This window comes from Xenopus laevis, chromosome 6L, assembly GCF_017654675.1.
Source record: "Xenopus laevis strain J_2021 chromosome 6L, Xenopus_laevis_v10.1, whole genome shotgun sequence".
NCBI classification, from domain to species: domain Eukaryota; kingdom Metazoa; phylum Chordata; class Amphibia; order Anura; family Pipidae; genus Xenopus; species Xenopus laevis.
The window spans coordinates 130,905,103-130,931,606 of record NC_054381.1 but is presented as its reverse complement, the minus strand read 5'-3'; the positions used below and the strand labels follow the sequence as shown (position 1 = coordinate 130,931,606).

Sequence of the window (26,504 nt, the reverse complement as noted above, 5' to 3'; positions counted from 1 at the left end):
TATAAAGGCTGGAGTTACTACTGGATGTCTAACATAATAGCCTGAACACTACTTCCTGCTTTGCAGCTCTCTTGGTTTCCACTGATTGTTTTCCAGGCAGTAACCAATCAGTGACTTGAGGGGGGGCACATGGGTTATAACTGTTGCTTTTGAATCTGAGCTGCATGCTGAGGCTCAATTGCAAACTCACAGAACAGTTATGTCCCATGTTGCCCTCATCACTGACTAACTCAGAGTTAGAGAGCTGAAAAGCAGGAAGTAGTGTTCTGGCTATTATGTTAGACATACAGTCACTCCAGCCTTTATACATTATATTTTTGGCTAACTAGCAATAGTAGAAACATTTTTTATTTTGCACAGCCTATTTACCCAGTTTTTATTTGTACACTGAACTGTTCCTTTAATCAAAGTGACAAGCCAAAGTACCCACAAATAGAAAGCTGGCTGATTCAACAGGGTGGTCAAAAAGGCGGTTCCAAGTGAGGCCAGCTTTATTCTTAGAGTTACACAGGTTTATTTATATCCTAACATTATGAATAATATAAAATCAACAGGAAAAAGAAGGGAAGAGGCTCCAACAGGGTCAGCTGAATATTGTTCAATTAGACCTCTGATAGGTTTCTGATTGGATCTTGTGCATGCTTACTGAAAAAAACAATGTATAACTTGTTTGCAACTTGCAATTGCCAAATAAATTGTCATATTGCCATATATGATTTATTGTTCGTAGTTTGAGTGAAAAAAAACTAAGGGTTACAAAAAATCGAAAAAGAGAAAAAAACTAAGCCCACAAAATTAAATAAACTGAACTTTGATTTTACATTTTAGTAATACAGGTATGGGACCTGTTATCCAGAGTGCTTGGGACCTGGGGTTTTCCAGATAATGGATCTTTCCATAATTTGGATCTTCATACCTTAAGTCTACTAAAAAAATAATGTAAACATTAAATAAACCCAATAGGCTGGTTTTGCTTCCAGTTATCCAGAAGGCTCAGAATTATGGAATGGTCGCCTCTCAGACTCCATTTTTTTTCCAAATAATCCAAATTTTTAAAAATGATTTCCTTTTACTGTACTAATAAAACAGTAGCTTGTACTTGATCCAAACTAAGATATAATTAATCCTTGTTGGAAGCAAAACCATTCTACTGGGTTTATTTAATGTTTAAATTATATATATATATGTATATTTAGATATGTATATATGTCATGTCTTGAGAAAGGTCCAGACTGGACCGAAACGTTGACAAATAAACTTCACTTTGCTTGATCTCATTATGAAGTCCTGGAGTGCGTCATTCCTTGGAACACAACTGTAAGGACCAGCACTCCAGTTTTTCTTCAAATAATGTGATTTATTTTGACATGCTTGAAATAAATCACTACATATATATATATATATTGTACAGGGTCAATAAACATATAAAAGTATTCAAAAATCTCTTCTATTGTTTACATAAATTAAAAAAAAAAATTGTACCGCGAGTGCCGGTTAATTTTGATGCTATATGTATATATACAAATAAATACAAATATTGACGTATAAATGAATGTGTGTAAATCTGTGTCCTATTTTTCTGCACTCTTTTAATTAAAACCTAATGGGCACTACTATATTTTCCCTTCCAGTGCAATCATAGATCCATATAAAACTTGCTGTATGTTTTATTATACAATCCAAATTCATTCTTAGTGTTATTGTAGAATCTTCTGGTAATTATAAGTGGTACCTTTGATCTTTAGAAACCTACTTTAAATTGTTTACAGGGGCATGTAGTGAATGATGAGCTCCCCCCCCCTTTTTTTAAGAGATGCATTGTTGCTATGGAAATTGTGCTTTTCATCTCATCAGCTATAACCTGATTTTCCACATCAACTGAATTGCTACGAGCAAGTAATGAGATTTACTCAATGAAAAAGTCTATTGAATATATAGATGGACTGCAGCTCACCGTTTAGTTACTTGGTTTTGGTTATCCTGCGGGGTATCCTGTGTCAATCTCCCAATAGAGTCAATCAAAAGAAATCCAAATGTAGGACAAATCCACAGCAGTTTTCTTTGACTGCAAAATCTTTTATTGGGAATGTGCAGAACACTGCACATTCCCAATAAAAGATTTTACTCAACGAAAAAGGATTTATTTATATATGTATATGTATATATGTGTGTGTATATATGTGTGTGTGTGTGTGTGTGTGTGTGTGTGTATATATATATATATATATATAAATATATATATATATATATATATATATATATATATACACACATACACACACACGTATATGGCACTGTACATATTTTGGGTGGAAATTAACATTTAAGCTACTATCAAAATAAACCATTTCTATTTTACAAAAGATAACTTTTTAAAATAATAGCTTTAAATATATTTGATTTTTTTTTTTCATTTACAAAATAATTGTGGTTTATAGTAGCCACTTTAATAAACTGACTTGTTCCTGAGTCACATGTTTTACGTTATTATCTAGGGAGCTGTGCATAGGATGCGTGTTGGGACCATCATATGTTGTGGGCCTGATTATATAGTGCAGGGTTCCCCAACTTTTTCTACCAGTGAGCCAAATTCAAATGTAAAAAGATTTGGGGAGCAACACAAGCATGAAAAAGTCCCTTGGGGGTAACAAATAAGGGCTGTGATTGGCTATTTGGTATCCCCTATGTGGACTGGCAGTCTACTGGGAGGCTCTTCTTGGCACTATACTTAGGTTTTATGCAATTTAAACTAGGGATGCACCGAATCCAGGATTCGGTTCGGGATTCGGCCAGAATTCGGCCTTTTTCAGCAGGCTTCGGATTTGGCCGAATCCTTCTGCCTGGCCGAACTGAATCCAAATCCTATTTTGCATATGTAAATTAGGGGCGGGTAGGGAAATCATGTGACTTTTCGTCACAAATGAAGATTTTTTTCCACTTTTTTCTTTCCTGACCCTAATTTGGTATTCTATAAAAATGATGCAGATTTAAGTGGCATTGACCATAAACATCCCTTTTATGTAGTCCATGGACCTTCAGGTGGACAGATTATTCATTTAAACATTAAATAAACCCGATAGTCTGGTTTTGCTTCCATTAAGGATTAATTATATCTTAGTTGGGATCAAGTACAAGCTACTGTTTTATTATTACAGAGAAAAAGGAAATAATTTTTAAAAATATGGATTATTTGGATAAAATGGAGTCTATGGGAGACAGCCATTCCGTAATTCGGAGCTTTCTGGATATCGGGTTTTCGGGTAAGGGATCCTATACCTGTATATGAGGGTTCAATATGGTTTGGTATTCGAACCACTGAAAGATTCAGTATAATGAGTTTGGCACATCTCTAATTATAAATGTGTGGGTGAATATCATCTCTGTGTGCAAGTTAATATTTGTCACCTCTAGGCTGAATTCAGATAGATAGATAGATATAGATATAGATATATATATATATATATATATATATATATCTATATAGATATATATATATACAGTAGTATAGGGGCAGTTTAATGGACAATTTAATGCTCAAACAATTCTTGCAAGGCTCCCTAGAGGGTCACTTATATTGTTTGTTTTGTTCAGAATGACAACTTATGCTGACCCAATCAATTTTCCCTTCAGGAATAACGACTTTCTCCAGTATGCTCATTTAATTGCTGGTTGTACAGCTTTGTTTGTTGTGTGTGAGCTTTTCCTTACACCAGTATCATGTGCACGTGTGTGATATACAGCTGGCTTTGTATGTGCTTTTTCGAACTCCAACCTAAGCAAAAAGTGCTGACATCAGTGAAAACCCTTACTTGGGCTCAAGCCTTTTCAGGATGAAGTTCAGGGAAAACAGAATCTTTGAAGGAAACACTGGGGCTTATTTATAAACTTCGCGCCAGGCAGGTTGGTTCGCCCAGTGAATATATTTTCCCTGTGAATGGTTACATTCATAAAGCTGAATAAGAGTGCAAATAGAAATGCATTTTTTTTTCACGCTGCGAATGTCTATAAGAGCTTTTTTAAATATGGAAAAAAATGCAAATTGCGAATATTATGTGCACACTCTGCACTTGAATTACGCCACAACTTTGGTGGCGGAGAAAATATTTGCAAATTGCGAATTTAAGTTACTGTTAACGCTACATAGTATTTGTACCTGGATAGAGAACTGGCTAAACGATAGACTACAAAGAGTGGTGGTAAATGGAACATTTTCTAATTGGACCAGTGTTGTTAGTGGAGTACCACAGGGCTCTGTACTAGATCCCTTGCTTTTCAACTTGTTTATTAATGACCTGGAGGTGGGCATTGAAAGTACTGTTTCTATTTTTGCAGATGATACTAAATTGTGCAGAACTATAGGTTCCATGCAGGATGCTACCACTTTGCAGAGTGATTTGTCTAAACTGGAAAACTGGGCAGCAAACTGGAAAATGAGGTTCAATGTTGATATATGCAAGGTTATGCACTTTGGCAAAAATAATATAAATGCAAGTTATACACTAAATGGCAGTGTGTTGGGAGTTTCCTTAAATGAGAAAGAATCTAGGGGTCTTTGTAGATAACACGTCTAATTCTGGGCAGTGTCATTCTGTGGCTACTAAAGTAAATAAAGTTCTGTCTTGCATAAAAAAGGGCATTAACTCAAGGGATGAAAACATAATTATGCCTCTTTATAGGTCCCTGGTAAGGCCTCATCTGGAGTAGGCAGTGCAGTTTTGGACTCCAGTCCTTAAGAGGGATATAAATGAGCTGGAGAGAGTGCAGAGACGTGCAACTAAACTGGTTAGAGGGATGGAAGACTTAAATTATGAGGGTAGACTGTCAAGGTTGATTACACTTTACAAGTACATTAGAGGACATTATAGACAAATAGCAGGGGACCTTTTTACCCATAAAGTGGATCACAGTACCAGAGGCCACCCCTTTAGACTAGAAGAAAAGAACTTTCATTTGAAGCAACGTAGGGGGTTCTTCACAGTCAGGACAGTGAGGTTGTGGAATGCACTGCCGGGTGATGTTGTGATGCTGATTCAGTTAATGCCTTTAAGAATGGCTTGGATGATTTTTTGGACAGACATAATATCAAAGGCTATAGTTAGCTCTATAGTTAGTATAGGTATGGGTATATAGAATTTAATTAAAAGAAGGGAGGGGTGTGTGTATGGATGCTGGGTTTCATTTGGAGGGGTTGAACTTGATGGACTTTGTCTTTTTTCAACCCAATTTAACTATGTAACTATTTTCTCGAACGACAGCCTCCCACATGGGGCGCACTCACGCAAACACTTGTCTCATTTGTGAGCCATTTGCGGAAATCTATTCACAATGCGAATTCACAAAAAAAAAAAAAAGAAAGATGGGCACAAGGCAATATTTTAGCGTTCAGGAAAAAACATAGGCAATACAACCATTTGCGAATAAATATTCGCTGCACAAACTTTATAAATGACCCCCAACGACAGTTGAGAAGAAGAGATTATTATGGTTGTTGATTGGATTTTGGTTATTGCCTGTTTGTTTCCTTATAATATGGGACCCGTTATCCAGAAAGAATCGAATTATGGAAAGGTTGTCTCCCATAGACTCCATGTTACCCAAATAATCCAAATTTTTAAATATCTTTAAAAATACATTTTAAATATCTTATAAAATATATTTCTCTGTAATAATATAACAGTACCTTGTACTTGATCCAAACTAAGATATAATTAATCCTTATTGGAAGCAAAACAATCTTATTGGGTTTATTTAATGTTTCAATTATTTTCAGTAGGCTTAAATTATAGAGCGCCAAATTACAGTCAAATCCTTTATCCGGAAAAGCCCAGGTGAGCATTCTGAATACCAGGTCCCATACCTGTATAATGTGATACACTGCGATAAATGCTGCTGCTTCTAGATTTCTACTTTGGTATACAGACTGATTTATAAAAGACTGAACTACTAGGATCCTTTTGGATTTCCTATTACAATCTATTTCTTGATTTATCAACATTTACCAACTCACAAACTCCTGAGAGTCCGATATATGTTAAAAAAAAAAATTAGTTTGAGACAAATTATATATATATATAGTGTTCTTGATACTACATGCCACCTTTAGGGCAGAGACACGCACGGCAATTCGAGGAGATTAGTCGCCAGGCAACAAATTTTCTCTTCTTCAGGGCGACTTATCTCCCTGAACTACCTTCCCGCCAGATAGAATGAAAATCGCTTAGTTTTCCGAAGTTGCTTCACGAGGAAACTTCATGCGTCTTCGAAAAATGAAGCACTCTGAGTGACATCCCGGCAGCAATTTTCATTCTAGCCGGCAGGAAGGCAGTTCGAGGAGATAAGTCACCCCGAAGAAGATGGGATTTGTTTCCTGGCGACTAATCTCCCCGAATTGTTGCGTGTGTCTCTGCCCTAAATATTAATTTGCTTCTAAACTCTGAGCAAATTTAGAAATAGTCTGTTTTTCTGTTTCTAGCTGCCTCTTCTTTTAAGTCTGATATTTGTATAATCTTAATTGTATATAAACAGTGTTTTGGTTGTTTGGATAGTGTTGGGGTCCACATTTACTTCAGATGTAAAGTATATTGTCGGTCTACCTAGTGTTTGCAGAATGCATAAACATTTGTATTATATGGGCATGATAGGCTGAGCAAGCCACCTACGATCCTTAAAGGGGTTTACCTTTGAGTTAACCTTTAGTATGATATAGAGAGTGATATTCTGAGACAATTTGCAATTATTATTTTTTTTTATTATTTGTGGTTTTTAAGTCATTTAGCTTTTTATCCAGCAGCTCTCCAGTTTGTGATTTCAGCAGTCTGATTGCTAGGTCCAAATTACCCTAGCAACCATGCATTGATTTGTATAAGAGACTGGAATATGAATAGGAGAGCACCTGACTAGAAAGATTTCTAGATGGGGTCAGTGGCCCCCCATTTGAAAGCTGGAAAGAGTCAAAAGAAGAAGACGGCAAATCGTTGAAAAACTATAAAGAGAAAATGAAGAAAAAAAGGTTTAGAATTAGCCAGTCTATAAAATACTAAAAGGTAACTTCAAGGTGAACTACCCCTTTAATTATAACAATCAACTGCAGCAAAACGAAGCAGAAAAATCTAGCCTTCTAAACAAAATATCTTGTGTTCTAGAGCCCACTTAGAGACATAACAAACAGTCAAATGACACCAGTGTGTGGCTTGCAAGTGAGAGACAGGAGGATTGTCATAGAGGCAAATGAAAACCAAATAAAGGAAATGACTAATCACTTTCTGATTACTTTTTCCAGTACAAACGGAGAACTAATGGCAAATGGGGGCATTAAAAGCCTAAACTATTTTCATTACCACGGTAACAAATGGCTTTTGAAAACTCATCTTATTAAAAATGACCAGTGTACTTATCTAAATATCTTTAGTTTCCATGCCTGGAGCACTGCAAGAAATGCGATGGCTGTGAACCAGATTGTGGTCAACAGCAGAGAAGATTCCCTAGATATGTAGATTGTTTGTGCTAAAATAAAACTTCAGCTAAAAACTGATACATTGCAGCTATTCATTTGTAAAAATTCTCAGGAGGGGGGGGGGGGGTCCTGGTGCAAATTAATGCTTAATGGAGAAGGAAGCCCTAAAAATGAATAGAACAAAAAATGCCATATTTTATATACTGAACTAATTGCACCAGCCTAAATTTTGAGCTTCTCAATAGCTTCTATGATCCAGCAATGATCTTGTCACAGGGGGTTACCATCTTGGAAAGTGCCTGCGACGCGCTGAGAAGCTAAGCTTAGGGGTCGTCACTAATTATCAAGCAGAAAATTAGGTTGGCCTGTAATATAAACTGATGCTACAGGGCTGATTACTAAATTCTGATGCTAGTTGCACTGGTTTCTGTGCTGCCATGTAGTAATTATCTGTATTAATTGCTAATCCGCCTTATATTGTGACATTTCTATTCTATGGGTACTGTATTTTGTGAGTGGGTCCCTAAGCTCAGTAAGTGACAGCAGCACAGAGCATGTGCAGTGAATCTGCAGAATGAGGAGCTACTGGGGCATCTTTGGAGACACAGATCTTGCTAAAGTACTGTGGTTGCCTGGGGTTTGGTACAGAAGCCCAAAACATAATGTACAACATTTCTAGCTACTTGTTTAGTTTAACTTTCCTTGTCCTTTAATAGCTAGGATATGCAAGGAGTTATGTAGTAGTGATCAAAACACTATGGATCATGGTTTCTTCAGTTGACACTGGGAACAGCTGTAAGTAGCCCTGCTCCCATCCTAATTGACTTTAAGCTGGCCATGCACACAAAAATGTCATCTCTTTTATGTGACGTGTACATGTTCATGTTCCATCATCATCATCATCATCATCATGATGATGATGATGATGTTCATGTTCCACCAGTGTTAAAGGAACTGTAATACCAATAAATGAAAGTGGTTTTTAATTAATGAAAAAGTAATGTACTGTTGTGCTGTATTGGTAAAATGGATGTTTATATAGGCAAGCTGCTGTGTATCCATGGGGGTAGCCATTCAAAGCTGGAACAGGAGAAAAGGCACAGGAGACTCAATAGATAACAGATAAGCCTTGTAGTATACAATGGGATTCTTCAAAACATATCTGTGATTCATTGTATATCCTGTGCCTGAATGGCTGCCCCCATAGCGGCACTGCAGCTTGTTTACAGTATATTAACTAAAATAGTTTTTCTGAAGCAAGCACACCCGTTATACCAATGCAGGGCAACAGTACATTATATTATCATTCTATTAATGCATTTTATTTAATGTATTTATGTATTCTAGCAGTGCAGGTGGCCTTTGGGTGAATTCTTTAAAAAAAAAAATGTAGTTTAGTCCATAGCTTTTTCTACTTTCTGGTTACATATAAAAGGAGTCTGGTCTGAGATACACAGAGAAGGTAAAACAGTAGTTTTGAATTTGAAAACTGTACTAACTATTCAAGCAGTATGCCACATTCTGTTTAGCTGATGATGGAAGAATGATTTCTTTCCTCTTGACAAAGCCATGCTTGTGGCGAAACAGCTGTTGAGGTGCGGCGCTGTATCTGGCAATGGGGATCCCCTATGTATGTCTTGCATGGAGCACCATGGTCATATGGACACTCTGTTGACCGGAAAGTGGGGTGAAGTCTCGGTGGCTATCATTGAATACACGGTCTGTATGACATTTTCTACATCTCGTACTGGCTGGACATTGCCAGGCTTGGGGCCTCTAGGTGACATCATTTACAAGCTAGCGAACTGTTGCCTCGTAATACTGCGATTGCTATATCGCTAATCCTGGCCACCCGGGATTCAATTACCTGTGTGCCTGCGTCTCCATTGAGCGCTTTCTGCAAATATACAGATTCCGCCACTAAGAGTATTCACTAACCCCTAATGTGGGGCTCACCTTTAACAAATTGAACGTTCATAAAGAAGCACAGAGTGTGCTCAAACTTATCTTGGACAATCTTTTTGGTCCTCCATGTGACTGGGGACTACAAACTTTGGGATTCATTCCTCACATGACGACTAAGGATTAATTTATGTCTATATAGGTTGCCCACCTTTATTGCATTATATATGTGTTCACATTATACAGTACATTGGTGTAGGCTGACTACTCTGTTCCCCACAGATAGATAAACCAACACTCCATTCATTCTGTTTGCATGCATTTTCCTTACACCTGATTTATACAATCTGTATATGGGGTTAAGTATCCTCAATAGAGGGATCTCTCTTCCCACATGCAGCGCTGCTTGTTTTTAAGTTGTTTTTAACTTGAGTTTTCATGGCATGGTGGTGAATAAATATTGCCTTTTTACTTTTATATGTGATTATTTACAATATTACATTATTGTTTGGGCATTTGGTGAGGGGGTTGAGTCCCAATTAGTGTGTATATAATTCAATTGGTGCGTTTGTGGACACCCCAATCCATTTGGCCCATTATTATTATTATTATTACCATTGGCATATATACCTCGCTTGAGCTTTTTTGTTAATATAGAAGGATTTCTTTCTGATCCAAAAGAATAAGCAAAACCTGTTTCATGGGGAAAATACAGTTTAGCTTTAAAGGGGTGGTTCCTCTTCAAACAACTAGTTGGTTTCAGATAGATCACCAGAAATAAAGACTTTTTCCAATGACTTTCTATTTTCTATGTGTGTCCGTTTTTCTAATATTGAAGTGTAAAGTGTAATTTTTCACCTTGTGAAGCAGCTCTGGGAGGGGGGTCGCCGACCCTTTAAACTGTTCTAAATTGATACATGTAGTTGATGCATTTCTAATCTTTGTCCCTACTGAACAGAATCCCTGAGTTTCATTACAGGCAGCTGTTCGAATTGATACAATAGTTGCTAATACTCAAGAGATGCCACTGAGAAATGTATCAACTCAATGTTGCAAAATTTTAAGAGTTCAGAGTCTGCGCCTGAATTACATTCAACTTTATATAGATTTTGGACAAACAGTAAAAAGTAAATCATGGAAAGTAATTAAAAAGAGTCTTTATTTCTCGGGAACAATATATAAACAACTGAATTGAAAAAAAGTGTCGCCCGAAGTTTCCTCGTGAGGCAACTTCGGTAATCGAAGCTCTGCAAATGCATTGCGGAAGTCGATTTTTCATTTTAGCAGGGGAAAAGCAGTTCGGGGAGATTGTCGCCCCCGACGAAGAAGCAATTAGTCGCCAGGCGACTAAATCTCCCCCCGAATCTGCCCGTGTGCTAAAGCCCTAAAGATAAACTTTCCCTTTAAAAATTGTTGGCTGTTTTTACATTAAAGGAACAGTAACATAAAAAAATGTGTTTTAAAGTAATACAAATATAATGCAGTGTTGCCCTGCACTGGTAAAACTGGTGTGCTTGCTTCAGAAACACTACTATTGTTTATATAAATAAGCTGCTGTGTAGCCATGGGGGTAGCCATCTGTTATCCACTATTTAACCTGTGCCATATAGCCTGATTTCAGTTTCGCCTATTGCTTGGGCTGGTACAGAAGCCCAAAACATAATATACAACATTTCTTTAGTTAGGCTTAAGTTCTCCTTTAAACCAATCTAGATTCACAAAACCTCCACCCATATGTTTATAATGGTTCCGGAGGCATGATGCATTAGGTTATAATTTGCCTTTAAGCAGGCAAATGTCAGTTCAGAGATTGTTTCCTGTTGAAAGCGCGTGTATTTAAGAATGATGTTTTTTTTTTGTTTTGTTTTTTTTGCAGCATATTAAGGAAATATGAGCACAATTAAAGCACTTACTAATTCGTTATGCTGTCAGCTATGCCATTGTTGTATGGTTAGGGAATGATGCAGGCTGTTGTGAAACACAAAATAATAAGCATAATTACAATCGTTTTTTATGTGATACTGTGCTATAAAGCAGCACTTACATACTGTATTATTAGCTAGGAATGCTTGCTTCTCCTTGTTGACATTTAATTTGGCTGATGTTTGCCTTCCATTTCATTTACTTCCAAGTTATTTCTTCTTCATTTAACTGTTCATAAGTAATAAACAGTTTAGAAAAGCAAACCGACCTGGTAAGTACATTATTATCAGTTTTAAGCAAGGTACGGGTGTTGGATCCGTTATCTGGAATTCCCGGTATCCAGAAAGCTCCGTATTACAGACCTTCTTCCATAGACTGCATTTTGTTCTGTAATAATAAAACCGTACCTTGATCCACACTAAGATATAATTAATCCTAATTGGAAGTGCAAAGGGAACTGCTATCTGGTTACCTTTCCATTGTTCTGTTGTTAGGCTGCTGGGGGGGAGGGGGGATATGACTCCAACTTGCAGTACAGCAGTAAAGAGTGACTGAAGTTTATCAGAGCACAAGTCACATGTCTAGCTCCATGTCGGATATCAAAATGAAATTTAAAAAAATCAGTTTGCACTTTTGAAAAAAATGTATTTTATTGCAGAATTCTTGCAGCACTATTAACTGATGCATTTGAAAAAAAAAAAATTCCCATGACAGTATCCCTTTAAAGCTGGCCATAGATTTTTAAAAGATCCGATAGTCATCGTGAGACCACAATTATCTTGAAACGATCGTATGAATTGTCCATCAACTAAAAAGACCATTTCAGGCAATATCGGCAGGAAAACAAAGGGGAGCTGCCTGCTTGTCCCTGCAGACATAGATAGATTGCACTGGGACCGATTAAAGATTTTTTTTCTGACAGATGTCGGCCGAAAAATCGGAAGATGTTCAATCATTCGAAATTCCACTAACTTCACGATAATTTCGAAGGATTGGTCAGACTTCGCTAAAATCGGTCGTTCGGCAAGAGAAATCTTTGCACCTATGGGGACCTGTGATCCCCAACCAGTAGCTCGTGAGCAACATGTTGCTCTCCAACCCCTTGGATGTTGCTCCCAGTAGCCTTAAAGCAGCTGTTTATTTTTGAATTCCAGGCTTGGAGGCAAGTTTTGGTTGTATAAAAACAGGTGCACTGCCAAACAGAGCCTCAATGTAGGTTGACAAACCACATAGGGGCTACAAAATGGCCAATCACAGCCCTTATTTGGCACCTCAAGAACATTTTTCATGCTAGTATTGCTCCCCAACCCCTTTAACTTCTCGATGTTGCTCATGGGTTCAAAAGGTTGGGGATCTCTGCTTTAAGTTATGAAGATCATGGAAAAAAAAATATGGAAAGATCTGTTATCTGGAAAAACCCCAGGTCCAGAGTATTTTGAATAACAGATCCCATACCAGTAATTTTTACAGTAAAAACTGAACACTGCCATTGTGTGGGTTTTCTATTGTATAGTCTGCATCATTTTTATTGAAGGTCAAAAAATCTTTTAATTTCCCTGGTTTCCTTTTTGCAAAACTGTGAGAAACCAGAGTCGTTTCCCTTCTCCAGTTCCCTGATGAGATTCTGACTGTTTCTCTGCTCCTTCTCTGCCATTGCATACTGGAATAGTTGGCCATCTGTTCTCTGTCCTTTCTGCTGCGTGTCCTACCCATCACCATTTGTTATAAGGATTTCATTCCACACTATTTTTGTTCTGAACAAGCTGTAGCCCTAGGATAGCTACAGAAATATCACAGTGATGCCGACAGAGATGTCTCGCATTGTGCCTCTTAACAGCTCACTTTTAAGGGAACGCGTTTTAGTTCTACAGCGTCATTTCTACTATAGTGAGGTCTAATTGTTTTAGATCTACACGGTTTATTAAACCAATTATTTTCAATCCATATATTAAATTGATACTGACACTGAAAAACTGCTCTTCAAAATATTAATGTACATTAAAAGTTACCTATAGATCATGTTGATCGTTTTTCACTATCTTAAGTATCTTACTTGAAGTTCCTAAACCTGACAGTTTTGCCAACCTGACTGTCCCTTTTCTGCTTGTCAGAGTTTCTAATACCAACTAATTACTACTGCACAAATATGGCAATGCCCTTACAGACGAACATGGGAGATCAGATCAGTAATGTAAAAGCATTGGGCAAATACTATTAAAATTAGGGATGCACTAAATCCACTATTTGGGATTCGGCCGAATCCTTCATGAAAGATTCGGCCAAATAAAGCATATGCAAATCAGAATCCTAATTTGCATATTAAAGGGATTCTGACATTTAGGGATTCTAATGTTAATTAGCATATGCAAATTAGGGAAGGGAAAACAAACATGGGGGGGCATTTTTTACTTCCTTGTTTTGTGACAAAAGGTTACACGATTTCCCTCCCCACATATGCAAATTAGGATTCAGATTCGGTTCGGCCAGGCCCGAGGATTTGGCTGAATCCTGGATTCGGCTGAATCCTGGATTCGGTGCATCCCTAATAAAAATGATATATAGCAAGCAAAGACAATGTTGTGATAGATGTAAAAAAAAAAAAGTTTCATTTCTGGTGTCCGTATCTCTTTAAAGGGATAAGGACATTTTAGGGATTATAATGCTCATTTTAACCCCTAAAACCCCACGCCATTGGCAATTTCTGAAATATGTAATTTATAGTGACAGCAGTAAGGCAGCATATGCATGTCCCTCCAAAAAAAAAAACAGTCAAAGGTTAAAAATAGGCTGAGTAAGTGCCTCAACAGGCATGAAACGCGTTAGGCCTCTGTCCACTATGTCCTGATAAATATTTTTGCATTTTTAATTACCTTTCACTGTTTATTGGAGGGACTGTTATTTTTTGGATATGCACCTGTGGACTGCGGTGAACTGTGAGTATACCCCCCTCATATACAAATTTTTGCCTGCTTGCATAATTTATTGCAACCTTTTTGACTGTGCATACACTGTTCTCTAACACCTGTTCTTTTTGTTTTTGTTAGCATATGCATGTCGTTAGGTAGAAATATTGTCAAAACGCTTTGGCATATTTTCAGCTACCAATTATATTATAAAGTGTATAAAAGATTTAAGTACAGCCTTTACACCAACCATACGGTTTTATACTCCCAAACGCCTCCAGAACTGAGCGCTATTGACAATCCCGTTTTTAGTCATTCCACCCATGTTCTCTTCCCATCTGCCATTTTCTCTGGATAATGAGATTTGTCTCTTACAATCACCTTTACTGTGTTTTCAAGTCATTCCGGAGGCATCAATGAAGCTATAGATAAGTCATTAATTGGTAATTACGTATATAATGGGCGATGGTGGTGAGCAGGGTGCAGGTTGCTGTGGCAACAAGGCAAATATGTGGTGCATTCACTTCCTGGGGCCTGTTTTTCATAAGCGGGACAATGTCACAATTTACTGCAGCTATAAATGGCACACTTCACTCGCATCTATAAATGGCAAGAATCTGAAATCATTATTTCTCGGTTTTGACTGGGACATTTTAACTGACTTTTCTGCAGAGTGACTCATAGCTATTTAAGGGTGAGTTGTGACTTCAAAATCATTAGTGGAAACAGGTGCAGAATGTAGTTCACCTTTAAATCAACTTTTAGCATGTTGTAGAATGCAGCTTTTCAATTGGTCTACATTGTTTTAGTTTTTGCATTATTTGCCTTCTTCTTCTGACACTTCTTAGCTTTCAATTGGGGGGTTGCTGACCCCGTCTAAAAACAAATGCTCTGTAAGACTACAAATGTATTATTGCTACTTTTTAGTGTTCCTCTTTCAATTCAGCCCCACTCCTATTTATATTCCAGCCTCTTATTCAAATCAATGCACGGTTGCTAGGGGGATTTGGACCCTGAAATTGCAAACTGCTGAATTAAAAGCTAAATAACTCTTGCAGTAATAATAAAATTAAAACCAATTGAAAATTGTCTCAGAAAATCACTCTCCACGTCATATTAACAGATAACTCAAAGGTGAACAACCCCTTTAAAGGAGAAGGAAACCCAGTCGGCGCAAAAACCCTCCACCCCTCCCGTGTGTTGCCCACCCTCCCTCCTCCCCCCTGGCCTACCTGTCCCGCTGGGCAAATGCCCCTAACTTGTTACTTACCCTTCTGCGCAGGTCCAGTCCACGGAGTTCACAGGCACCATCTTCTTCCACGCGATCTTCTTCCTGCTTTGACCGGCGTTTTGGCGCATGCGCAGTAGGAGCATTTCGCCGGTACGGATCTACTGCGCATGCGCCAAAAGTCACGAAGTTTTCTTCTTTTTTTCTTCAAGACTTTTGGCGCATGCGCAGTAGATCATACCGGCGAAATGCTCCTACTGCGCATGCGCCGGTCAAAGCAGGAAGAAGATCGCGTGGAAGAAGATGGCGTCGGTGAACTCCGTAGACTGGACCTGCGCAGAAGGGTAAGTAACAAGTTAGGGGAATTTGCCCAGCGGGACGGGTAGGCCAGGGGGGAGGAGGGAGGGTGGTCAACACACGAGAGGGGGGGAGGGTTTTTGCGCCGACTAGATTTCCTTCTCCTTTAAGGTTTACTTTACTATATTGTAGAGATGCACCGAATACAGGATTCGGCCTTTTTCAGCAGGATTCGGATTCTGCATATGCAAATTAGGAGCGGGCAGGAAAATTGTCCTCAAAAAATGTTGTCAAAAAACAAGGAAGTAAAAAATGTTTTCCCATTCCCACCCCTAATATATGCATATGCAAATTAGGATTTGGTTCGGTATTCGGCCGAATCTTTCACAAAGGACTCAAGGGCCGAATCCAAAATAGTGGATATGGTGCATCCCTACTATATTCTTTTGGGCAGTTTCAATACAGGTATGGGATCCTTTATCCAAAAACCCGTTATCCAGAAGGCTCCAAATTGCGGAACGGCTCCCATATACTCCATTTTATCCAAATAAAATAATTTCCTTTTTCTATGTAATAATCAAACAGTAGCTTGATTGATCCCAACTAAGATATGATTAATCCTTATCGAAGACAGAACCAGCCTATTGGGTTTATTTAATTATTACATGATTTTCGAGTAGACTTAAGGCTGAAACTACAAGATGCGTCTTCTTGATATCCGACACAGCGAGAGGAAACGGATGCGATGAGACGGATGCGACGAAAATAAGGTAAGTGATAGAAATGTCAGACCTTGTCGTTGCGTGCATCGGACACGACTATCTGATGCGAAGCAACAAGGTCCGACATTTCTATTACTTATCTTATTTTCGTTGCATCCCTTTCCTCTCATCGCGTCGGATCTCAAGAAGACGCATCTTGTAGTTCCAGCCTAAGGTATTAAGATCCAAATTATGGAAAGATCCGTTATCTGGAAGTCCCCAGGCCCCGAGCATTCTGGATAACAGGTCCCATACCTGTACAACAAGTTTTTTTTAATCTGTGTGGTTTCTAAGAGAACATATTCTACATCTGCATTAAAACTGTACTAGCGATCTTAGTCTCTGTTTATTTCTCCTTGCAACGGCATCTAACACACACATCACATTTGTCAAGGATTGATAGCCTTTATTGTCAATTTATATAACATGCACTTGGGCATATGCCTGCTACTCTGATATTTGGGAGTACACTGCCCATTTAGGCCTCATTCAGACTAGTGTCTCTGACCTTACTGCTGTCAATGCTGTCCTGTCTGAATAATAATAATAGAAAGCCAACGGCATGGATATTATTGACTTGCACCCAAAGTCAGTAGAATTGCGTTCTGTTACACTGACCCCTGCAATTTATAGTGACCCCAGCAATTGGATTAATCTGTCCCCAGTCTCCTGTGCTGAATGGAAGTGACTGTCCCTCCATGTCTCGGCAATGCACAAATATGTTTTTATTTAATACTTTCTGCAGATATGCTAAATGATTAGCAGGGCATGTGAGGCGGGGTACTTTTCCTCTCCATTTGTGTGCTGTCAGCTTGCAGGCTGTGCATCAGAAAAGTGGGCTGTCAGCTGTTCACTGTCAGAGAGGATTCCAAGAATCCAGATTGTTTTCAGTTTAACCAGTATAGCTACAACCTAGTATGCAGGCATCCAATATGTCCGTGTGCGTCACTGAAATATTTAGATTGAATAAGTAATGCAATTAAAATATTTAAAGCCCTAAGCAACCATTTATGTACACGGTACAGGAGTACAGGGTTTTATGTCCAGATATGGGTGTCTATAATATGGAACACTATGGCTAAATTCTAATAAAATGTTTTTTTAAGATAAGTTACAGTTATTTTGCCATTAATTGGTTTACTGTGTGAGGGAGAAATAGTAAATGTCCTGGCAAGTGTAGGTTAAAGGAACAGTAATGCTTAACAATTTAAGTGTTTTACAGGGATGACAGTATAATGTATTGGGGCCCTGCACTGATGAAACTGGTGGGTTTGCTTCAGAAACACAATTATAGTTTATATAAACAAGCTCTTGTGTAGCCATGGGGGCAGCCATTCATGCACAAGATACACTGTAGATAACAGATCCATTCTTAAAGGGATACTGTCATGGGAAAAAAAAATTTTTTCAAAATGAATCAGTTAATAGTGCTACACCAGCAGAATTCTGCACTGAAATCCATTTCTCAAAAGAACAAACAGATTTTTTAATATTCAATTTTAAAATCTGACATAGGGCTAGACATTTTGTCAATTTCCCAGCTGCCCCCAATCATGTGACTTGTGCCTGCACTTTAGGAGAGAAATGCTTTCTGGCAGGCTGCTGTTTTTCCTTTTCAATGTAACTGAATGTGTCTCAGTGGGACATGGGTTTTTACTATTGAGTGCTGTTCTTAGATCTACCAGGCAGCTGTTATCTTGTGTTAGGGAGCTGCTATCTGGTTACCTTCCCATTGTTCTTTTGTTTGGCTGCTGGGGGGAAATGGGAGGGGGGTGATATCACTCCAACTTGCAGTACAGCAGTAAAGAGTGATTGAAGTTTATCAGAGCACAAGTCACATGACTTGGGGCAGCTGGGAAATTGACAAAATGTCTAGCCCCATGTCAGATTTCAAAATTGAATATAAAAAAATCTGTTTGCTCTTTTGAGAAATGGATTTCAGTGCAGAATTCTGCTGGAGCAGCACTATTAACTGATTCATTTTGTAAAAAAAATTTTTTCCAATGACAGTATCCCTTTAAGAATCCCATTGTCTACTACATAGCTTATCTTTTATCTGTTGTGTATCCTGTGCATTTTCTCCTCCTTGGCTGCCCCCATGACTACACAGCAGCTTGTTTATATAAACTATTGTAGCTTCTGAAGACAACACACCAGTTTTACCAGTGCAGCGCAACAGTATATTATATTTTCATTACATTAAAACACTTTTCGGTGTTGCTGATCCTTTAAATGGTTTCTCTGAGTTGCATTTTTCTACATATAACAAAGTTATTTTATATAAGTAATCTGTCAGAACCTTCCCAGATATCATACGCCCTGCAAGAGTTGCAGCTGGCTGACTATTCCCCAAAAATATGGTTTGTTGCTTTTCAGTATGCTTCTAGTATTGACTGAACAGAGACTTTCTACAATGTGCAGCTCATGGCCTGAAACCACAAGCTTTACTTTCACCTCTTACTCCACGGCCAGCTCTGATCATTGTCTGACTGTCATGCTTCATTCATTATTGGTAAAAAAAATTCTTGAGCTACTCCAATAAAAGGTCATTTTAAGTTTTTGTGTTTTATTAAAAAAGAAAAAAAAATCTTTAAAACTAATTTCACGTGATGAGTGTTCTTTGATATATCTGGCCTGTTGCCACCTTGTGTGTTTGGTAACAAGTATAAATAGGATACGATTGTCATTTTGCCCTTTTCTGGCCAGGTTCTACCCCATTTCACAGTGACAGGATCAAATGATTGGATCATAGATCATGGGAATGGAGGCCATTGGGGCGAGTACCAAATCAACGAGCTAATGCAGTCCTTACCCCAACAGGATTTTTACCTACCTTATCAATATCTGCCTGATTTTCGAGTGGTTATCAATCAGGTAGGCCCGTTGGATTGCTGCCAACTGGGCCTGAATGGGCAGCTTAAATCTGTAGGTTTATTGCAACCTTGACCTACTACACACAAGGGGCAATATCAGACGTCTTCATCTCTCTCACTCAGATGTACACAAAGCACTACTATATACTCGTATGTCAAAGATCCAGTCCTGTTCCGGTAACTTTTGCAAATACTGGGCAAGGAACGTTATTTTTATGACTGTTTAAAGGAAAACTAAACCCCCCAAACAATGTAGGTCTCTATAAAATATAAAACATAAGCTCATATGTAAAACACTGCTTCATGTAAATAAACCATTTTCATAACAATATACTATTTTAGTAGTATGTGCCATTGGATAATCCTAAATAGAGAATTGGCATTTTAAAAAATAAGGGCCCCCCCCTAGGTTCCTAGGATTCACGGTGCACACAAACAAACCATACTTGTTGGGTCACATGAGCCAATTAACAGACAAAGTTCTGTCTTTTGCTTCCATACTTCTTCCTGTTAGTTAGAGCTGCAGTATTTCTGGTAAGGTGATCTCTGAGGGCAGCACACGGACCGTTATGAAATGATGGCTCAAGGCAAGAGATGTAAAAGGGCAAGATTTACTTAAATATATATATATATATCAATTTGGTAAGACTTTTAATGTGCCACTTGATATGATGTAAACTATCTGTTGCTAAAGTATTCATTTTGGGGGTATAGTTGTGCTTTATTCTTAGAACATACTGTAGATTACTAGACCAGAGGTCCAGCTCTATTGCAATTTTCCCCACATATACTGAGTTTCCTGGTAAACCTGGCTTTTCAGATTACTGTCAAATACCACCCACAGAAGAGTAACAATGTCTCAAACAACTAATAATGTAACAATATTGAGAGAGTAATAACATTTTCTACAGCTAGTGCCTGGATAGGCCTAATGGCAGTTTCCTTTACGCACAGGCTAGACTACTGAAGTATTGGCCTGGCGTCAAGTGGAAATGGAGAGATGGACTCTTTTATTTGAATTTATTACACGACCATTCCACATACTAATGGACTTTAAGCAGACTTTTTATGGACATTCTGCTAAACTGTATGTGTTATCCACATTAATTGATTTAAATGACTTAATTGATACCACTTTGACCTACCCACAATGCATCACATTAGGTGAAAGGTTACAAAATGCTTAAATGTCCACACCCTGTATGTTCCTGCACAGTTGATAAAGGGCCTAGCCCGAAGCATGTTGTGTTCTGCACATTCCCAATAAAAGATTTTGCAGTCAAAGAAAACTGCTGTGGATTTGTCCTGCATTTGGATTTCTTTTGACTCTATTGGGGGATCGACACAGGATACCTCGCAGGATAACCAAAACCAAGCAACTAAAAGGTGAGCTGCAGTCCATCTATATATTCACTAGAGCACCCACAGAAGGTAATTATAAAAGACAATGCTGTAGTGAGTAGGGTTGGAAGGGTGGTCACATGGACAATGTCCAGTGCAATTTTTATTGGATTCCTGGGATTGACTGCTGTGTTTGGCTTCATACAGACTACTGCAAGTTGCTTCCAAGCAAATTCTGGTCTGTTTTCTTGATCCATGGCCTATTGGGTTTGATTTTGTTAGCTCAATCTCTCTAGCCAAAAACAAAAGCCACTCAGAGAGCAGCAAGTTAGTTTAACATAAAAGTGTCTCAACATAAGCTGGACATAAATGGGTATTTTTTACCACTCAAACATAGATCAGGCGGCATTCCAGATAAAATGAATCTATTTTGCAAGGTGTCAAGGAACTACATTGCCTGACGCGTTTTGGGAGAAACTCCCTTAATCGTAGGCTATAGTAACATTTCATTGTCAGGAAGCTGGTGGCTGAGCACCCGGGACCTTTGTGGAGCTCCGCCAACAGGAGGAACATATTGCGAGGGGTGAGTCTGGAGCGGTTATTTTTATTGACTATACATGATTTAGCCACGCATCTACACAGGGCAAATCAGGGGAACGCGGCCCTAGCCGATGGACAGTTCATAATGGAGGCTGTAAAGGCCCATCAGGAGAGTACCGCGTCAACACACCAATGTGGTCCTCTGCCAATAGGATTTCCCTGGTGAGTTCTCAGCAGGGTGTCAGTTGTCAGGCCATTAGAAGAGCCCTATACATGGACCACTGGAGAGTTGCCTTAACACTCCTTTTTCCTGGCATGATAATGTGACTTTTGCTATATTTTCTGTGGCATGCTCATATGAATTTATGACAGAGGTATCCTGCTTGCCTGAATGTTGATAATAGTTCACAATGAAATACCCGTCACAAAATTGCTATATACACTTCCACCCAGAATACAGAACCCAGGGACACACTGTTGTATGTCTTGCACAGCCTTCTGTAAGGAGAGAGCCAAAGATGGAGTTCTTCTTGAGCACACCAAATCTAAAAATAAATCTAAAGATAAAATAGATACACTAGGTCAGTCTTCTTAAAGAATGCTACACACAGACTTCTTAGAAAGAATGCGGCTTGTATGCAATATATACAGATCCTGCTTATGCAAAGAGACAGACGTTCTTAGACTTCTTTCACCCACAAACACACATGTCCTATGTAATTGAACACATGTAATTCAGTAGAATACTATGCACCACTTGGAGTTGAAGTAGGCTATTCATTGGATAGACCCGATTTATTTAAGACTTATTTTCTCTGCCCATTCTGGAGATCATTCATCTGGCCGTCCTGTACTTGCCAGGTCAATCTTCTTGTTTCTACTTCTGCTCTCACAATTATGTATCACCAGCAATGCACTACTACGGTGCCATTTTGATGATTATTACATCAAGTAAATGCAAGTCTTTATTTGAATTGGCAGTCGAATTGCCAATTTATGGTTTTGGCTGTAATTTTTTAAAAAAACTTTGTGCACAAAGCATAACTTTTACACTTCCTTACACTAAGGGTCAGATTTATCAAGAATCGAATAGTAAATTAGAATTTGAATTTTCGAGTTTCAAAATTCACACATTTGATTTTTAATCCCCCTTTTAGAATGTAAATTAGAATGTGAGATTTATCACGCCTCGACGATGGAAACAGTCCTAATTTGAATATTTGTCATCTAAAACCTGGCAAATTCATGTACATGTCAACAGCAGAAAGTCCGTTGAGCCATTTGGAGATGTTCATAGCCTTCTTGACATTAAAAACTCGATTCGTACGGATCAAATACGATTCGAATTTTCGAGACGGAACTATTCAATCGAATATTAGACATTCTAATTTTTACTTAAGTAACCTCCCAGTCGATTGTGAATATATTTGAATTAAAATAAATTCACATGAATATAAAATTCTTCATTATGCCAAACAGAACCACCAGATCATTCTGCCTACCCCTAGTTTTGGCCCTGACCATCCCCTTGGATGTTGCTCCCAGTGGCCTCAAAGCAGGTGATTATTTTTAAATTCCAGGCTTGGAGGCAAGTTGTATAAAAACCAGATGTACTGCCAAACAGAGCTGCCAGTCCACATAGGGGCTACCAAATAGCCAATCACAGCCTTATTTTGCACCACCCAGGAACATTTTTCAGGCTTGGGTCCTTCCCCAACGCTTTTTACATCTGAATGTTGCTGACGGGTAAGTAAAAGGTTGGGGACCCCACTGTTGACCTTTGGGCAGGTAGAATTACTGAGCCGCCGCAACATTTTTAAAGGAGACATAAGATAAATGGAAAAAAACTTAATTTTGTAGGCAATTATAATTAATATATGGTGTTGCTTTTACATGGTGCTAAAATTTAATATTATCTTTAAAAATCACCCCTTTTTTTGAGCTCCCTATAGATGTTCTCTGGTCCCTGCCCATGTTTCAAATGAGGGGTGGGCGTGTCCTACCAGTCCCTGCCAGAAGCACAGCAGGAGGGGGACAGCCAATCACAGCCTTGCAGTCACACAAGCACAGACGGGCTTCAGTTCCCTATCAGGTCCTGCTAGCTGCTGATTAGTTCCTGTGCTGAGTGCCACCGGCTCCCCTGCACAGCCTGGAAATTCAGGGAGCGTGAAGGGAAAGGAGGGATTATTAGGGATTTTGCAGAAATTCAACGAATCAGCCTGAAACACTACTTTTTTAAGCACAATTCTTCTATATCTAAATGAGTATAATGCACTGGTACATTCTTGTTTTTTACACAAAATATTTCCTTCAAAGTTCTAGTTCTTAATTAACCCGCAGTCTACTCCTTCCATAACACCGTTGATTTACTGTATCACAGCTTCAAATCTGTTTTATGCAGTGTGTAGAGATAAAAAGGAACATGTAAAGTGGGTTTGGACATGTTGTGATGAACCCCTATGATAAATAGAATATTTTAGGCAGGTTAATCTTTCCTTAGACTGCTTAGTAGTGTGGTTTTAGACTGACTGGTGCATGATCAGCATGTTGCTGCATGGATAATTTGTGTTCTTTTAGCGCACTGGTGACATCTGTCCTTTTGTTTTTCTTACCAAGGAAACTGCTTATCATTCCCCAGGGCATCTGGCACACTGTGTGTGTTATAGTGGCTTAATCCTTTCTTCAGCACGTGATCTATAGCAAAATGTTCTTGTTTATACCCTTGTACTTCTACTCTCATCACAAATCCACCCCTACCACTCTGCCATTATAATGATTAGTTGATTAAGTAAATGCAATTCTTCAATTGAACTGCCAGTGTTACATAATTCCAGTAGGTACAATAGGAATTACGGTTTTGGCTGTAATCAAAAGAAAAATCTATGTGTATAAAATAAATCATAACATTTATGCTCCTTTGCATTAGATCTAGTGAAAAAAAATTCTTCATTATGCCAAAGAGTACAGGCAGCACAGAGGGGTAAGGGAGGAAAATGTTCCCCCTACTTTTATGCGAACTGCAAGTCTGTGTACATCATTATTGCCCGTTCAGACTGCAAGAAATATTAGGACTGTTTGCAGCCATAGAGGACCCTGCAGGCAATTTTGGAGATTGACTTGGTGTTGAATATCAATTAAATGTCTTCTGTCTCCTCTAAGCCTTACATTGAATTTACTAAAGCCATAGGGGGGGATGTAAGTGTAAAACATCTGCACATTTAGAAAAAAAAAATACCTTTATTCGTGTGTATTGCCTCTTAAACTTTTCCTATGCATCTTATATTGAACATATTTGTGTAAAACTACTTAAAGGAGAAGGCAAGGCAAAGCTTATACACTGTCTCCTTCAGCAGTCCTCATACGATACTCGTGATCGCTATATTTTTTCCCCTGAAAAACGTTTTCTAAGAAAGATATCAATGGTATAAACTCACGAGCTGTTTAGTAGAACACAGCAGCCATCTTACTAAAGGACCTGCTCCTGCCTTCTGCCAGCACTCAATAATGCGCATGTGCCAAAAATTTCCATCCCAAGCAGAATCTCTGGGTTTCATTAGAATTAATACAATAGTTGCTAATACTCAAGATGGAGAACAATCTGAAAACAACTGAACTGAAAAAAGTGTTTGGAAGGTGAACAACCCCTTTAAGGTTTTTGTATTTGTATTCCTATTGTTTATACACTTTGTAGAGAAAATGCACTTTAAAAATGTGTCTCAGGAGAGAACAAGGACTAGTGAGGTAGATTTTTTTTTTCTTTTGCGTGCCATTGTGGAATTTTCTGCAACAGCTCAAGAATGTTGCCAATTGAGCCTTTGTTAATAATACTATGACAACCTTTACTTTTACTATAGTGCTATCTGAATATCCAGGCATATGCTGTAAAACTTTATGGCTTTGCCATTCTTTCTAGATCAGAGGTGGAAAACTGTGGTATAACTAGATATTACAGGGTCCCACAGCAAATCATTTTTCAGGCTCTAGAGGTTGAGCAGTTTTATTAATATTTATTGGAATTGTATATGACAGTGATCCCCAACCAGTAGCTCGCGAGCAACATGTTGCTCTCCAACCCCTTAAATGTTGCTCTCTGTGTCCTCAGAGCAGATGCTTATTTTTGAATTCCAGGCTTGGAAGCAAGTTTTAATTGCATAAAAACTAAGTATAGTACCAAGTAGAGCCTCTTGTAGGCTTCCAGTCCACATAGGGGCAACCAAATGGCCAATCACAGCCCTTATTTGGCACCCCATGGGACTATTTTATGCTTGTGTTGCTCTCCATCTCTTTTTACATTTGAATGTGGCTCACGGGTAAAAAAAGGTTGGGGACCCCTGGTATATGAATTAGGGCCTTATGGGGCCCCTATTCCTCCTGGCCACCCCTGCAGCCGTAGTGTCTGCTTCCTCTGTAGTTACTCCCCTAATGGAAAACACCCCCATAGTTGCTATAATGAGAACCGTTAATTCTTTAAAAAAATGTTGTAATCATCAACTGTGAATTCTAAAACCAGTTGCAGCGTATATCATTTTCTATGGGTAAAACAAGGATACTCACATGTCTGAGCATTGGTATGTTTAAATGTAAATGGCGTTCTGCCACATACAGAACCATCTGACCAATGCAGTCGGCTCTTTCACTGGAGCCTGATTAAGATTCAATTAGTAGCGCTAATAAGGAACATTGTAGTCCTCAAATAATAGGACACAAATATGGAGATAAATATGGATTTATTGGTAGAAAAAAAGGAACTATAGACAAAGTTAATGTAAATCCTTCTTCTAAGCCAATGGTCCCCAACCAACCCCTCGGATGTTGGTCCCACTGGCCTCAAAGCCGGTACTTATTTTTAAATTCCTGGCTTGGAGGTGAGTTGCGGGTGCAAAAAATAGATGTACACAGTGTCGGACTGGCCCACAGGGATACCAGGAAAACTCCCGGTAGGCCCAGGTGTCAGTGGCCCCTCATGCTGCTAAACTTTTGGCATATTTCATGGCCATTTCCTATTTTTATGAGAACAAAGAGGGTAAATAGATGGAATAATTGATTATAGTATAAAGAAAAGAGACTAGGAGAATACAGGTTGATTGAGGAGATGAAGAATATTAGTACTGAGAGTGGGCCCATGGTCTAAGGTTTTATGGGTGGGCCCCTGGTGTAAGGTTTTTGGGTGGCCCCTGGTGTCCCAGTCCGACACTGGATGTACAGTACTGACAGTAGGCTGCCAGTCCACAAACATCCTCTCAAGTAGCCAATCACAGCCCTTTTTCATGCGTGTTGCTCCCC

At 38.7% G+C, this 26,504-nt stretch overlaps 1 protein-coding gene across 1 annotated transcript in view; it reads left to right on the top strand.

Annotated features, from left to right (window-relative positions):
* The window catches only part of LOC108719297 (junctophilin-1), a 67,905-nt gene that overhangs the window by 26,978 nt on the left and 14,423 nt on the right, over positions 1 to 26,504 (top strand). The gene's annotated exons all lie outside the window — the stretch shown is intronic.